Source organism: Ursus maritimus, unplaced genomic scaffold (assembly GCF_017311325.1).
Source record: "Ursus maritimus isolate PB19 unplaced genomic scaffold, ASM1731132v1 scaffold_9, whole genome shotgun sequence".
Lineage (NCBI taxonomy): Eukaryota > Metazoa > Chordata > Mammalia > Carnivora > Ursidae > Ursus > Ursus maritimus.
In genome coordinates this window covers 58914554-58927840 of record NW_024427107.1, presented here as the reverse complement: position 1 = coordinate 58927840, position 13287 = coordinate 58914554, and the positions used below count along the sequence as shown (strand labels likewise).

At 35.0% G+C, this 13287-nt stretch overlaps 1 long non-coding RNA gene across 1 annotated transcript in view; it reads left to right on the top strand.

The window, feature by feature from the left end:
• Nucleotides 1-13287, top strand: part of LOC103661580 — a 407461-nt gene that overhangs the window by 380371 nt on the left and 13803 nt on the right. The window lies entirely within an intron of this gene.

The window sequence follows — 13287 nt, the reverse complement described above, 5'->3', positions numbered from 1 at the left end:
GAACTGACAAATGAGGAGGCCCATGTAGCAAATAATAAAGGGAGGCCCCTATCAGCAGCCACCAAGGAAGTGAAGCCCTCAATTGAACAGCCATGAGGAACTGAATCTTGGTACAACCATGTAAATGTGAATGAGAATCCTCCCTCAGTCAAGCCATCAAATGGCATTGCAGCCCCACCCAACACCTTGATTGCATCCTTAAGAGACACTACCAGATTCCTGAACACAGAGATTTTGAGATAATAAATATTTGTTATTTTAAGTTTGTAAGTTTTATTTTAACTTTTTTTTATAAAAAAAACTTTATTGAGATGTGACTGACATACAAAAAGCTGAACATATTTAATGTGTATGACTTGATGAGTTTGGACTTAAGTATACATTCATGAGACCATCACCACAACCTATGCCATAAACATATCCATGACCTCCCAAAATTTACTCCTTTCCTCTTTATTTATTATTATTATTTGTGATAAGAACACTTAAGATCTACTCTCTTAGCAAAATTTTAAGTGTATCATACAAGATTGTTAACTATAGACTCTTGAGGATTTATTCATCTTATATAACTGAAACTTTGTATACTTTGATTAATATCTCCGCATTGCCCCTTCCTGCAGACCTTGAAAACCACCACTATACTCTCTGCTTTTATGAATTTGACTATTTTAGATTCTTCACGTAAGTGGTATTATGTAGAATATATCCTTCTGTTTCTGGTTTATTTCACTTAGCATGATGTCCTCTAGGTTCATTGTGTTGACAAATGGAAGGATTTTCTTCTCATGGCTGAATAATATTCCAGTGAATGAGTGTGAGTGTGAGTGTGTGTGTGTGTGTGTACACTACATTTTCTTTATCTATTAATGGACATGAAGGTTGCTGCCATGTTTTAGCTATTGTGAAAAATGCTGCAGTGAACCTGGGAGTGCCTATATCACTTTGAGATCCTATTTTAAATGCCTTTGCATATATACCCAGAAGTGGGATTGCTGGATCACATGGTACTTCTATTTTTAATTTTTTAAGGAACCTCCATACTGTTTTTCCATAATGGTTTTAATAATTTAATAATTTATATACCCACCAACAGTACAAGGGTTCCCTTTTCTCAACATTCTTGCCAACACTTGTTATCTTTGTTTTGTGTTGTTTTGTTTTGTTTTGTTCTGTTTTGATAATAGCCATCCTAACAGGTGTGAGGTGATGTCTCATTGTGGTTTTGGTTTGCATTCCCCTGATTATTGGTGATATTGAGCACCTTTCGTATACTTGGTCATTTGAATGTCATCTTTGAAGAAATGTCTATTCAGTTCCTTTGTTTATTTTTTAATTAGGCTATTTAAGTTTTTACTGTTGAGTTGTACGTTCCTTATATTTTTTCAATATTAATCCTCTATCAGATGTATAGTTTGCAGATATTTTCTCTGATCCCTTAGGTTTTTACATATGGTCTTTACATACTGTTGATTGTTTTCTTTGCCATGTAGAAGTTTTTCCGTTTGATGTAATCCCACTTGTCTGTTTTTGGTTTTCTTGCCAATGTTTCTGGTGTAATATCCAAGAAATCATTGCTAAGACCAATGTCAAGAAGCTTTTCCCCTATGTTTTCTTCTGAGTTTTGTGGTCTCAGGTCTAACACTTAAGTCTTTAATCTATTTTGAATTAACTTTTGTGTATGGTATAAGGGTCCAATTTTATTTTTTCACATGTGAATATCCACTTTTCCCAACACCATTTATTGGAGAAATTATCCTTTCTCTATTATGTATTCTTGGCACCCTTCTTGAAGACAGGTTGATAGTTATATGCATGTTTATTTCTAGGCTCTCTATGTGTTCCATCAATGTATATGTCTGTTTTTATTCCAGTGTCATACTCTTTTGATTACTTTATAATATGCTTCAATATCAGGAAATATGCCTCCAGTTTTGTTTTTCTTGCTCAAAATTGCTTTGACTATTTTGGGTCCTTTGTGATTACATAAGAATGTTAGAAATTTTTTTCTTGTAAAAAATACCGTTCGGATTTTGGGGAGTTTTTGTGGGTTTTTAGTTTTTATTTAAATTTCAATTAGCTAACATAGTGTAATATTAGTTCCAGGTGTACAATGTAGTAATTCAGCACTTCCATACAACACTGGTGATCATCATAGCAAGTGCACTCCTTAATCCCCATCACCTATTTAACCCATCCCCCAACCCTTCCCCTCTGGTGACTATCAGTTTGTTCTCTATAGTCAAGAGTCTGTGTCTTGGTTTATCTCTCTCTTTCTTTCTCCTGTTTTTTGTTTGTTTGTTTGTTTGTTTCTTAAATTCATCAGTTTTTTTCTCCACAGTTGAGAGTCCTGGTTTGCCTCCCTCTCTTTTTTTTTTCCTTTTGTTCATTTGTTTTATTTCTTAAATTCCACATATGAGTGAAATCATATGGTATTTGTCTTTCTCCGACTGACTTATTTCACTTAGGATAATGCACTCTAGCTCCATCCCTGTTGTAGCAAATGGCAAGATTTCATTCTTTTTTATAGCTGAATAATATTCCATTATATATACATATACCACATCTTCTTTATCCATTCATCAGTTGATGGACATTTGGGCTCTTTCCACAATTTGGCTATTATAGATAATATAAACATTGGGGTGCATATATCTCTTTGAATTAACATTTTTGTATTCTTTCGGTAAATACCTAGTAGTGCAATTGCTGGATCGTAAGGTAGTTCTATTTTTAACTTTTTAAGGAACCTCCATACTGTGAGTGGCTGCACCAGTTTGCATTCCCACCAATAGTACAAAAGGTTCCCCTTTCTCCAGAAATGTTGAGCACCTTTTCGTGTGTCTGTTGGCCATCTGTATGTCTTCTTTGGAAAAATATCTATCCATGTCTTCTGCCCATTTTTTAATTGGATTGTTTGTTTTTTGGGTGTTATGTTTTATAAGTTCTTTATATATTTTGGATACTAACCTTTCATTTGCAAATATCTTCTCTCATTCCATAGGCTGCCTTTTAGTTTTGTTGATTGTTTCCTTTGTTGTGCAGAAGTCCTAATAGTTTATTTTAGCTTTTGTTTCCCTTGCCTCCAGATACATATCTAGAAAGAAGTTCTATGGCTAATGTCAAAGAGGTTACTGCCTGTATTTTCCTCTGGGATTTTAATGGTTTCAAGTTTCACATTTAGGTCTTTGATCTATTTTGAATTTATTTTTGCATATGGTGTAAGAAAGTGGTCATTTCATTATTTTGCATGTTGCTTTCCACTTTTCCCAACACCATTTATTGAAGAGACTGTCTTTTTCCCACTGAATATTCTTCCCTGCTTTGTTGAAGATTAGCTGATCATATAGTTGTGGGTGCCCTTGGGATTTTGATAAAGATCAAATTGAATCTATAGATCATTTTAGGTGGTATGGACATTTTTAACATACTAATTCTTCCAGTCCATAAATGAAGAATTACTTTCCCTTTATTTCTGTGTGCTTTAATACTTTCATCAGTGTTTTATATTTTTCATTGTACAGTTATTTCACCTCCTTGCTTAAGTTTATTCCTAAGTATTTTTTTTAAGTTTTGATGTTATTATAAATGATATTGTCTTCCAAATTTCTCTTTCAGATAGTGCATTGTTACTGTGTAGAAATTCAACTGATCTTTCTATGTTGATTTTGTATCCTGAAACTTCGCTGAATTCATTTATTGATTTGAGTTGTTTTATGTGTGTTTATGGAGTCCTTAGGGCTTCTATGTATAGGATCATGTCCTATGCAAACAGATAATTTTACTTCTTCCTTTCCAATTTGAATAATTTTCTTTCTTCTTCTCACCTAATTTCTCTGGCTAGGACTTCCAGTATGATGTTGAATAGAAGTGGTGGGAATGGGCATCCCTGCCATGTTCCACATCCTGTAAGAAAGTAATCAACTTTTCACCATTGAGTATCATGTTTGCTGTGGGCTTTTATATATGACCTTTATTATGTTTAGGAAATTTCCTTCTATACCTGATTTGTTGAGAGCTTTTATCATGGAAAGGTTTTAAATTTTGTCATGCTTTTACTGAATGACATCATTGTTAAAATGATCATGTGATTTTTATCCCTCATTCTATCAGTGTTGTGTATCATATTGATTAATTTGCATATATTGAACCATCCTTGCTTCCCAGGGATACATCTACTTGGTCATGGTATATAATCCTTTTAATATGCTGTTTAATTCCCCTTGCCAATATTTTCTTGAGGATTTTTGTATGCAGGTTAATCAGGGATATTGGCCTATAATTTTCTTTTTATGTGGTGTCTGGTTTGATATGAGGGTGATTCTGACCTCATAAAATGAGTTTTGAAGTGGTCCTTTTTCTTCTATATTTTGTAAGAGTTTAAGAAAGATTGGTATTAATTCTTCTTTAAACGTTTAGTGGAACTCACCTGTAAAGCCATATAATCTGGGCTTTTCTTTCTTGGGAGGTTTTTTATTACTAATTCAATCTTCATCTTTATTATTGCTCTGTTTGGTTTTCTATTTGTTCTTTTTTTTTTTTTTAAGATTTATTTATTTATTTATTTATTTGACAGAGACAGCCAGCGAGAGAGGGAACACAAGCAGGGGGAGTGGGAGAGGAAGAAGCTGGCTCCTAGCAGAGGAGCCTGATGTGGGGCTCGATCCCAGAATGCCAGGATCACGCCCTGAGCTGAAGGCAGACGCTTAATGACTGTGCCACCCAGGTGCCCCAAGGTTCTCTATTTGTTCTTGATTCAGTGTTGGTAGGTTGTATGTTTCTAGAAATTATCTATTTCTTCTAGGTACCCAATTTGTTGGCATATAATTGTTCATAATAGTTGCTTATGATCTTTTTTATTTCTGTGGTATTGGTTATGATGTTTCTACTTCCATTTCTAGTTAATTTATTTGAGTCTTCTCTCATTTTTTCTTAGGGTTTGTTTTGCTAAGAGGTTGTTGAATTTATCTTTTTATAAGATTCATTTATTTATTTTAGAGAGAGTGCAAGCAGGGGAGGGGTGGAGGGAGAGTGAGGTAGAGAAGCCAGTTGCCTGCTGAGTGCAGAGCCCAACATTGGGCTTGACCTCATGACCATGAAATCATGACCTGAGTTGAAATCAAGAGTCAGACACTTAACGAACTGAGCAACCCAAGTGCCCCTATTGAATTTATCTTTTAAAGAAAGCAAATCTTAGTTTTGTTGATTTTTTTATTTTCTATTATTTTTCATTTTTCTGCTTATAATCCTATTATTTCCTTCTTTCTGTTAAATTTGGTCTTGATTTGTTCTTTTTCTAGTTCCTTGGGGTAAAATTTAGGTTATTTTGACCTTTTTCTTTTTTAATATAGACATTTATCACTATCAGATTCCCTCTTAGAACTTCTTTTGATGCACTCCCTAAGTTTTTGTATGTTGTGTCATCTTTTTCATTTTTGTTGAGATATTTTCTAATTTCCCTTCTGATTTTTTCTTTGACCCATTGGTTATTCAAGAGTGTGTTAATTTCTTTTTTTTTTTTTAAGATTTTATTTATTTATTTGACAGACAGCCAGTGAGAGAGGGAACACAGCAGGGGGAGTGTGAGAGGAAGAAGCAGTCTCCTAGCGGAGGAGCCTGATGTGGGGCTCGATCCCAGAATGCCTGGATCACCCCCCGAGCCGAAGGCAGACGCTTAATGACTTTGCCACCCAGGCGCCCCAAGAGTGTGTTAATTTCTATGTGTTTGTGAATTTTTCCATTTTCCTATTTTTTTTTGAATTGCTAGTTTCATTCCATTGTGATCATAAAAGATACTTGGAATGATTTCAGTATTCTTAAATTTGTTGTCTTGTTTTATATCTTAGTATGTGATCTATTCTAAAGAATGTTCTACATGAGCTTGAGAAGAATATATATTTAGAATGCTTCCTGTATGTCTGTTAGGTCCATTTGGCCTATTGTGCTGGTCAGTTCTGTTGCTATTGTTATGTTCCTCTTTCTCCTTTCAGATCTGTCATTGTTTGCTTTAAGTAGTTAGGTGCTCTGATGTTGGATTTATACATATCTATAAGTGTCACATGTTCCTCTTGGATTGACTCTTTTATCACTGAGTGATGACCTCTTTGTCTCTTGTGACAGCTTTTGACTTAAAGTCTATTTTGTCTGATATAAGCATAGCCATTCCTGNNNNTTCTCTATTTTGCTTATCATTTGCATGGAATATCTTTTTCTATCCCTTTACTTTCAGTGTATATGTGTCCTTAAATCTAGAATGAGTCTTTCCTAGACTGGATATAATTCAGATCTTGTTTTTCGATCCATTCATCCATTCTATATCTTTTGATTGGTGAGTTTAATCCACATACATATAAAGTAGTTATTGATTGGTAAGGAGTTACTATTGCTATTTTGTTCATTGTTTTTTGTTTGTTTTGTAGTTCTTTTGTTCTTATTTTTTTGCTGTCTTCCTTTATGATCATTTTTGTTGTGCTATACTTTGATTTTTCCCCTTATCTTTTTTGTGTCTATATAGGTTTTTTTCTTTGTGGTTATCAAAGGCTTGCATAAAACTTTTGGTTGTTATAACAATCTATTTTAAGCTGATAACAACTTCAGTTATATACATAAAACACTACACTTTTACTTCACCACACACATACTTTGTTATTAATGTAATAATTTATTCTTTTTGTATTGTGTATCAATCAACAAATTGTGGTTATAGATATTCTTAATATTCTTGTCTTTTCACTTTTATACTAATGTTAAAAGTTATTTACACAACACTATTACACAATTACATTATTCTGTATTTTTTCTATATATTTACCTTTACCAGGAAGATTTATACTTTCATAAGCTTTCATGTTGTCATTTAACATTCTTGTTAACATCGCTTCTTGTAAGGCAGGTCTTGTGGTGATAAACCTCCTCAGATTTTGTTTGCCTAGGAAAGTTTTTATCATTTCTTCATTTTCAAAAGAGAGTTTTGTTGGGTATAGTAGTTTCTTTCAGCACTTTGAATATATCATCTCATTCTTTCCGAGCCTTCAAAGTTTCTACTGAGAAATCTGCTTATAGTCTTATAAGGATTCCCTTGTATGTGACTAGTATTTTTCCCCTGGCTGTTTTTGAAATTCTTTGTCTTCAATTTCTGACAGCTTTGGCTATAATGTTTCTCATTGTAGGCTTCTTTAGGTTCAACCTATTTGGAACTTTTCTGCTTCATGAATACAAATGACTATTTCCCTCCTCAGAGTTTGTGGTCTTCAGCCATTATTTTTTTAAAAAATAAGCTTTTTGCCCCTTTCTCTTCACCTTCTGGGAATCCCATAATAGGCATTTTGAGTCTTTTGATATTGTCCTATAAGTTCCATATGGTTTCTTTACTCTTCTTTATTCTTTTTTGTTCTTCTGACTGGATAATTTCAAATAACTTGTTTTGAGTTGGCTGTTTCTTTCTTCTGATTGATTCAACCTGCCATTGAAAATCTCTATTGCATTTTTTCAGTCCAATCATTGTATTCTTCAGCTCCAGAATTTCTGTTTGGGTCTTTTTTATGGTGTCTATATCTTTGCCAAACTTCTCATTTTGTTCATGTGTTGCTTTCCTGTTTTCACTTATTTGTTTTGTCTTGTAACTTACTGAGCTACTTTAAGAATGTATTTTGAGGGGCGCCTGGGTGGCTCAGTCATTAAGCGTCTGCCTTCGGCACGGGGCGTGATCCCAGGGTCCTGGGATCGAGACCCGCATTGGGCTCCCTGCTCCACTGGAAAGCCTACTTCTTCCTCTCCCACTCCCCCTGCTTGTGTTCCCTCTCTCACTGGCCGTCTCTCTCTCTCTGTCAAATAAATAAATAAAATCTTAAAAAAAAAAAAAAGAATGTATTTTGAATTTTTTGTCGGATAGTTTGTAGATTTCCATCTCTTGTGGGTTGATTATTGGAGCTTTATTTTGTTTCGTTGGTAGTGTCATGTTTCTCTGATTCTTCATGATACTTTTAGCCTTGCATTGATGTTTGCACATTTAAGGGAATAGTCACCTCTTCCAGTCTTTACTGACTAGTTGTGGCAAGGAAAGCCCTTCACCAGTCAGCTCAACCAGAGATTCTAAATGGCAAGGTCAAAAGTTGAACAAGCTGCCTGGGGCCACAGGCTAGCTGCTGAAATCTTCACATCAGTTGTTGAGAGACTCTGCCCTTTATTTTTGTTCTTAGCTAACCCCAGTTCAACCTAGCCATGCCAATTCCCTCCATGTTCTGGGTGAGGTGTGACAGAAGTGCAGTACTCAGGTAGTGCTCTAAAATGCTAGAGAAGTTGAACATTCACTTTGCTCTCTTCTTCTCCCATGGGAGAATTCATGGGCTGAGGGAATCTCACTTGACCCTGTGCTGTGCTGTCTTCAGAGAAGGGTGAAATGGAAAAAGTGAACCCTTTTAAAGGCATCTTTTCTCATTTCTGTCTTCCACTAGGGTGCTATAACCTCTTACTCAGATTTCAGAACTCTTATAAAGGTATTCCATTCATCGATGGTTTTGTTTCTGCGGGGGACAAGGACAATCTCCTATTCTGTCATCTTGCTGACATCACCTAAGCTTCTAAGTTTTAATATAATTTAAGATACATAGAAACAAATAATTAATATACAGTTGACCCTTGAACAACATGGGTTGTTCAAATGATGGTTTGAACTGCATGGTTATATGCAGATTTTCTTCAGTAAATACAGTACAGTACTGTAAATGTATTTTCTCTTCATTATGATTTCCTTTTTTTTTTTTTTAAGATTGTACTTATTTGAGAGAGAGAGAGCATGAGCAGGGGGAGGGGGAGGGGCAGAGGAAGAGGGAGAAGCAGACTTACCACTGAGCAGGAAGCCAGACATGGGGGTCGATCCAGGAACCCCGTGATCATGACCTGAGCTGAAGGCAGATGCCTAACAGACTGAGCCACCCAGGTGTCCCATGATTTTCTTAATAACATTCTTTCTCTAGCTTACTTTATTGTAAGAATACAGTATATAATACATAAAGCATACAAAATATGTGTTAGTTGACTATGTTATCGGTAAGGCTTCTGGTCAACAATAGACATTAGTTAAGTTTTGGGGGAGGAAGTCAAAATTTATATGCAGATTTTCAACTCCGCAGGGCATTGGTACCCCAACACTCATGTTGTTTAAGAGTCAATTATAGTATATCTAAATATCAAAAAATTTTTTTCTTTTTTTGGTGATAATTCAAATGCTAATTTAGGTACTACAGTGTGCCAAGACTTCAAAGGGGATGTAAAAATGTATGGGTCTAGTCCCTGTCCTAAAGGATGTAGAGTCTAGTGATTAAGGTAGACATGTTAACAACTCATAGTATCACATCCAGTGTTCTGCAACCTGAGATCATCAGCCTCTTTTTGAAGATACCATTATACGATCTTCTTTGTCACTATCATGCACTGGCTTTTAAGCCATTTCTCCACATTCAGTGCAGGCTTTGGTTCTTGGCCCACTGACATTTTCTTGTCTGTCTGTAGTGTCCTTGAGTAATTGTAAATTCCACTTCATATTTCATTCACTAGTCTATCCTCCAGTCTGCCAAATGGCAAGTAAATTGAAGTTAAGAAATGTGTTAATTTTGTTCACAAGAACATAGAACACATTCACTGGCATATCTGAGGTGGCCATTAACTGCCAATTTAATTAAACTGAGTGGAATCGTTGATTTTCGCTATTTCCCTGATGCTCATCTCTGGCATTTGTTTCACGTCAACAATCTACTCAGAATTTATTATCACTCAGAATGATACGTTTAAAAGCCTGAATTCTGAAAATCCACATCCTTCTTTCTATCCATAATTTATCCTACATCTCAATTCAAGAGAAATCAATTTTTGAAGTCATCTCCTGCCTTCATATTTCTCCTTTCCCAGCCAGAACCCCATAGCAAGTTTCCTCTACTTCAAATCAGCACCATCTAGTGTCCTATACTCCTGGCCTTCTACCAACCCTACCCAGTCAATCCCAACACTTATTTTATCTATTTGTCCATTGTTTTCACTCCTGTTCCTAAGCAGTCAAGTACTGCCATGTGCCCATGTTCATCACAAATACACGATTCCCAACCTCAGCTGTTTTTTCAATATTGCTCGACAGTCCTTTAACTCACTCCATTTTGGCCATCTCAAATTCCTCATAAAAACTCTCTGGACTCTGAACACCAGTCACCTTCCCTTTGTGCCTGCATTCCCATCATCCTACATACACATTTTTTTTTAACTTCACTGAGACAATAGTTGACAACTGTAAAGACAGAGCACTTACTTCATATCAGCTACTATTCCAAGTGCTTTACTTTCAATCCTCACACTAACCCTATGACTTAAGTACCAAAATTAACATTTTACAGATCGAACAAATGAGGCACGGGGAACATCAGAGAGTAAAATGTTATACCCAGTGTGTGCTCCCAGCCACTGGACTACCCTATCAGTTAAATAATAAAGGCCAGGTGGGGACACTTCCAATTTATCATTTGTTCATGTATAAACATCAATATCTGAACCTATTATTCTGTTTTTACCAAATAGGGGAAAGCTTAAGTAGAGGAAAGAAAGGAAGTAAAACTTAGATGAGAGTAGAATACTTGTGTTTTTGAACAAAAGCAGAAGAAAACTGGGCAAAGTTTTAAACAGAGGATATAACATAATGGAAAATAGTTAATAGACTCAAAGTCAAAAACAGGAGTTACAGGGAAAAAATGAAGTAAATACCATAAAAAGAAATATGCTTATGGATATTCTTTGCAGTTCCATTTGCTATAGCAAAAATTATAAACTAATAATAAGTGTGGTAGAAATTGCTTAGATACCCACTCAACCTTCATTCTCCCCTTCTTCCTTACTGAAAGATCCTGATTGTTGGATGTGTCCACACAACCCCCTAAATACATTTCCCTTAAGTCCTTATAGAAAGGGATGGCTATTTGTTAAGATTTGAACAATGATATATAAGCAGAAATTGTTAGGGAAACTTGTATAAGAGTTTTTTGAAAAATGGACTGACATTCCTGGCATATAACTTTTGTTCCTTGCCTTCCACTTCTTCCCACCTATAATAAAGATTTGATTTCTAGAGCTCCAACAGATATTTTGGGACCATAATATTACTTTGAGGATGGGTGCCACAATCAGTATCCGAACACTAAAGGCATTCTATTCCTAAAGACATCATGGAGTCATCACACCTGCCCAGGACTCCTCAGCCTTTGTTATGAGAAAGATAAAATTTCTAATGTTTTTGTGACACTTCTTTTTTGAGTCTTTGATGCTAATAGCAGAAGTAATTCCTAACTAAACCAATGGAGAGAAATAATTAATTATGGTATTCATAATACGGTATATTCAGAATTCCATAGACTCAAATTTTTAAAAGATAGATCTATGTGCTAACATGGTGAGAAGTTCATAACATGATCAAAAGAGAAAAGTAAACCGTGGAATATGTGTCATATGATACCTTTTTTTAAAAATAAATTATGAGTAGATGTGTTTTCATATGTATTAAAGGGAAGTGTAAATAAGTAAATGCAAAATCATCAGCAGTGGTTCCTTTAGGGGCTAGGAGCTGGGGTAAGAAAGGCAGGAGTCTTTCGTTCTTTAATTTGTATATCTCTTTGTTTCAATTTTAACAACAAATACATGCAGCCTTACTTCTATCATAAAAATAATAGGGATGAAGAAAAAGAGAAGTCAAAGAATCCATTCTATTCTAACTCCCTGGGATTTCTTTAGACAGAGTTCTATCTCAGTGATACAGGAGGGAGCTTGTAACAAATGTTTGCGTAGTAGTCTGAACACATCGGTGCGCTACGTCAAAATAGTCTAAAAGTTCAGATTCATTGTTCTGACGTTTCACTGATTGTCATTTCTCTTTGGAGTTTAATTAAATATTATATCTAGACATAAAATATAAATCTTTAAGCTATTCATTATCCATTTTTTTCTTGCTTCTTGAATGGGTCCCAAATTTACATCTTTTAAATAGGTAAGTTCCAGAAACTTGGCAGCTATATGCTGCAAGACCTCCTTTCCATTGAATCACTCCTCTTTGGCATACACACCAATATAAACAATAGGAGAGGTTTATCTGACTTGGAAAACTCAACCAAAGTGCTGTGGGCTTGGTAGGAAATGTATATAAATGCATCCCTTGTGGATTACTGGTAAATACAGGAAGCCAGTAGAAACCTTCAGTTACATAATGCCAAGCTCCATTGTTTAATCCAAACACAGACACCTACAGTATTTATATGAGTTTATTTTTTTTAAAGAATACCACATATACTCCATATGTCTGTCTGCACAAGAACATTTTCATAATGCTCCTTTACCATTTATCAGAAGGAGTTGGCGACCCCCAAGACCTGAGATTCTCTTCATAAAGCTCTGAATAGAGAAGGCAACATAACTTCTTTCTTTTTTTATTATATTCTTTATAGAATCTATCCTGATTGAGAAGTAATATCAAATTATAAAACCCTAAACATAAGATTTTAAGCAAAAAAGTATTCCTTTTCATCAGTACAACACTATACATTAAATTAAAATTAAATAGCATTAATACTAAATGTTAAAAAATATAACATTAAGTTTCTAGTAGGAAAAACAAGGTGACATTTAGCTACAACTTACCTAGCAATGCTCATATATCAATAGAACTAAGTAGGTTTTATTGGGAACACATGAACATTCTCTGTTTCTCCATCAGGCAGGAAAAGGCCATTTCTTCTACCAGAAGACCACTTCCATCTCACTGTATTGAGTTGATCAGAAAGAGAATCAGAATTTCTAAAAGAATTTCCCCCATTGAATGGAGAAATGAAGAGCATTACTTCTTACATTTGATTTACACGTCAGTATTACTTTTTATGAAATCCCTCTGTTAAAGGAAGAGTTAACAGAGTTATAACCACATTGACTACTTCTGGCAAACACAGAATAGAAAAACACCTAAGAAATGGTGATGCATATAACAGAGGAAAAGAACCTGATATTTTAAATGGTCATGAAGATAAGAAGAAACAAGTTGTACTTCAACTTACAGTTTGTTGTTTTGAAAAAACACCAGGGCTATCAAGCAGAGGCTTGGTTTCTATGCAACATTGAAACAGCCTAGCATCCAAAGTCGTTTGCACCCATTCACACTGACTTTAATATTTGTGGAGATAAGGGGCAGAGAATCAACATTCATTCATTCAGCATTCATTTATTCAAGTATTTTTGGAGCACTGATTATCTTCCAGGCACAGTGCT